Source organism: Taudactylus pleione, unplaced genomic scaffold (assembly GCF_031769625.1).
Source record: "Taudactylus pleione unplaced genomic scaffold, aTauple2 ptg000268l, whole genome shotgun sequence".
NCBI lineage: Eukaryota > Metazoa > Chordata > Amphibia > Anura > Myobatrachidae > Taudactylus > Taudactylus pleione.
In genome coordinates, this window is record NW_028284670.1 from 2,690,559 (window position 1) to 2,694,705 (window position 4,147).

A 4,147-nucleotide genomic window follows, 5' to 3' on the forward strand; every position below is an offset into this window, starting at 1 on the left:
GCTTGCAATGCTGAAGCAGGGTGTTGGCAAAAGGTGTGTCCAAGTTATAATGAAAGCAGGTGGCTGAGATGCAGTGTATCCAGAAGCTCAGAAGATTCTTTTCAATTGTTTCCAATTTATAGAGTTATTTTAAATGTTGTACTGCTGTGTTCCTCCTGTTTAACTCCTGTCTAACTCTTTAAATTATGTTGTACATGTAATACCACTTTGAAATAAAAACCTACATATGCAGCCTTTTAACAGGCCTGCAGCCTTTATGCTACTAAATATTTTGTGAGGCATACATGTGTAGTAACTGATTGAACCCACCCCACACCAAATGCAAGTCAAAAATTGTAATGCAAACAATCAAAGCCTAAACAGTATCTCATGTATCTAGGAGTCAATTTATATTTATATAGTCAGATCTTAATTCACTCTGGATTTTGCAGATATTAATGACAATATACCTAAAAAATCAGTGTATTCCAGACAGCACTGGTGTTTCTATAACAGATGCCTGGTGCAAATAAATTTTTTTACCTGCAAAGTAAAAGAGGGTAATCAGTCATATCATCATCCCTCACTGATTGCAGAAGTTAAAGCTAGTAAAAACTCATGTCTAACTCTTTAAGTAATGCTGTACATGTAATTCCACTTAGAAAAAAACACTTTGAAATAAAAACCTATGCTGCCTTGTTGTTATGATTCCTGAAGGGAACCACTGATAAATTTAGAGCCAACTGACAACAGCCTTGAGGGCTTATAGTCGCATTTATAGTCGTGGCCAAGGGACTGGTGATGTGAAGCAGCCTTTTGGCTGTTGGAGCAGCCTTTGGGCTGTTTGTGGCCTTTATAGTCATGGCCAAGGGACTAATGGAGTGAAGCAGCCTTTGAGCTGTTGCAGCAACCTTGAGAGCTGATAGTGACCTTGAGCCCCAGAACCGTTGCAGCCTTAGGGCTGATGAGACTCAGGAGAGGTATGCAACAGAGAACATGGGGCTGCTACCAGTGCCGCCGGGAGTGGAGTGGAGAACACATCCTAGAGTTGTGGATATGTTTGGTGAACTTTCCTAACATTATTCAGGCGGATAGACACTAGTGTGCTAGATTGCACACCTTGAACGCAGAGCTGCTACCAATGCCACAGGGATGACCATGGCAACGGTGTGCTAGATTGTGCACATGGAATGCTAACTGCGACTGGTGCCGCCAGGTTGACACAAACCACTGGATGGTGACAGACGCATCTGGGGTAGGAAGTGCTCCATGCTGCCTAGATGGAACAAGCAGCATGTGTGGATGAGATGCTGGTGGAGCCGCCTGGATGGAAAAAAATGGCACACATAAAACTCAGCTAGACTGACACAGGAACTTGACTGACATGCAGGAGACAAGAAACAAAAGTACGAAGAAACTTCTATCACTGGCATGGAGTGCTGGGCTGGGCAATCAAAAGCAAGTCTCCCTTAATGACAGATTATTGAGCACCTAGGCTGTGTTCAGACAGAAGAATCAATCAATGTGCACCTGATGCTGCACACTCAGACAGGCAGTAATTAATGCTGTGCAACAGGCTGGAAACTGCAGATCCTAACAGCACCCCCCACACCTTGACGAGGGTTTAAGGAACCCCTAGACCCTGGTTTGTCTGGAAAGTTCTCAAAGAATCTTCTCAGCAATGTAGGAGCATGCAAAGATCTTTCCAGAATCTGGGAGCGCTCCTCTGGCCCATATTCCTTCCAGTGGACCAGGAATTTAAGGCCTCCTTGTGAGAGTCTGGAATCTAGAATTTTTTCCACCACAAATTCTTGGTGCCCTTGGACCAGGACAGGTGAGTGTCTTGCTGGCCATCTAGAGCTGTACCTGAGGGATGAAGAGACCGGCTTGAGCAGAGAGCAGTGAAAGGTGTTATTAAGTCTGAGGTTAACAGGAAGCTTCAGATGAAAGGCCACAGAATTGACTCGGAAGATGATTCTAAATGCCCCAATAAACCTGGGACCCAAATTAGGAGTCTGCTGGCAGATGTTGATATTTCTGCATGACAGCCACACTGTCAGGACTGCAACTATTTCTGTACATAAAGATAGATTACTTTTTTAAAGTTCCTTTGTGGTCATTGGAGGAGCTATCCTGCTTGCTGGCGTTCTTCACATACAGGGAATAGAGAGTTAAAGTGATCATCTGTTTCCAAGGTGTTGTCAGGTTGTGGGTTTCCTAGGCTGCTCATTATTTAAAACCTGATTCCATTTGGGTGACATGTTCTGAACTTCCTATGGATCACAGACCTCTAGTATAAAGCCTGTTACTAACTGTGTCTCAGTGTCTGTGCAACATTACTTTCAGGTCTTTCTTGGACTCCTGCCAGATCCCTGCTGAGCCTGTGGGTTGCTGTGGACTTTGCTATATCTCTGCTCATGTTCCAGCTAAACTTCTGATGCCAGTTACCAGCCGCACTACAGAGCTCAGCATAGCCATTGCCTAAGTATTGCTTTCTGCTCCACTGCTGTGGTTTCAACTTTTGCTGCACTATTTACTTTGCCTGTTGTCTCTTACTCCTGTGGACATCGAACCCATCTTCATTACAGTTGTCAACTGCACTGTTACAGTTATCATCACTGCATCGCGAGGCTCAACCCCGTTTCGGATTCTAGTCACACCACAGTGCTCAACCCTGTTCAGGAACCACACCGATTCACAGGGCTCAACCCTGCTTCAACCCTCATTACATCGCGGGGCTCAACCCTGCTCTGACCTCACCGCATCACAGTGCTCAACCCTGCTCAAACCTCACTGCATCACAGGGCTCAACCCTGCTCTGACTTTATCACATCACTGGGCTCAACCCTGCTCCGACCTCACCGCATCACAGGGCTCAACCCTGCTCCATTTTTCACTGCATCACAGGGCTCACTCTGCTCCGGATCTCCATCACTACAGGGTTCCACCCAGGTGAATCTCCTCTATACCATCCTGAGGTGTTAGCCTCATACTGGACTGGGGGTTCCCTACCATATTAACTTTTTTGTGTTAACCCCCATATATTCTTTTTCTCCTATATTCATTATTGTTTATGTGAACCTCAGTGTTATTGAGACTTTATGTGAGATGTTGCTATTATATTTCATCTGTGAATAAATTCTATTTACTTTTACTCCATGCTATCAAGATTTCATGAAAAGGTCATTCCTAAAGCCACCCCAGTTTATTGTGCTAGCAGGCTTGCCTCCTCCCAGGATTCTCAAGTGTCGGCAGCTGTGACACACACCAAATCTCCTACTTTGAAGTTACATGGTCGACGATGCTTATCTGCCCAGGTCTTGGCATGACAGGATGATTTTATCAGACACTGGCGAACCTTTCTCCAAACTGAGCATAGCCTTGCAACTGATGTGGAGGATGGAATATCAGTTGAAACTGTCTCAAAGGAGTTTGCTCTAGGGAGCATCCCAGAATTACAGAAGAAAGGTGACACAGATGATGAGGAGTGAAAGGAATTGTTGAAAGCGAACTCCTCCATGGGAAGATGGGAGACACAGTCATTCTGGTACTTGGAGACAAATAATCAGAGGTAGTGGTCCAGAACTGGTTCACCTGTTCTGTCTGCCTGTTAGTCTGTGGATGGCATCTGGATGACAGGCTGATGTTGATAGCTAGGGTGGAGCATAAATTCTTCCAGAACCGCATCACAAATTGTGTTCTTCGATCAGAGACTATGTCATGAAAACATGAAGCATGAATAAGGAAGACAAGTCCTTAGCAGACGGAAACTTGTTGAAAGGAACAAAATGGACCATCTTGCTAAAAATGTCGACAATCGTCCAGATAACAGAGCAACGGGAGGAGGGTGGGAGGTCTACAATGAAATCCATGGCAATATGGGTCCATGGCTTGGAAGTAGTAGGAAAAGGAAGCAGGAGGCCAGGAGGAGCTGTACGAGGTGACTTGTTTCGAGCAGAGATGTCACATACTAACACAAACTCCTGGACATCTTGACCCATAAATTGCCACCATACTGAACGAGACAGCAACTCATTCATCTTAGTAATACCTGGATGCCCAGTTGATTAGGAGTAATGAAAATCCAGCAGAACCGCCTTCCGAAATCCCGCTGGAACAAACAGGACTCCTTGTGGCATCCCCGACTGACATGCACAAATGAGATCCA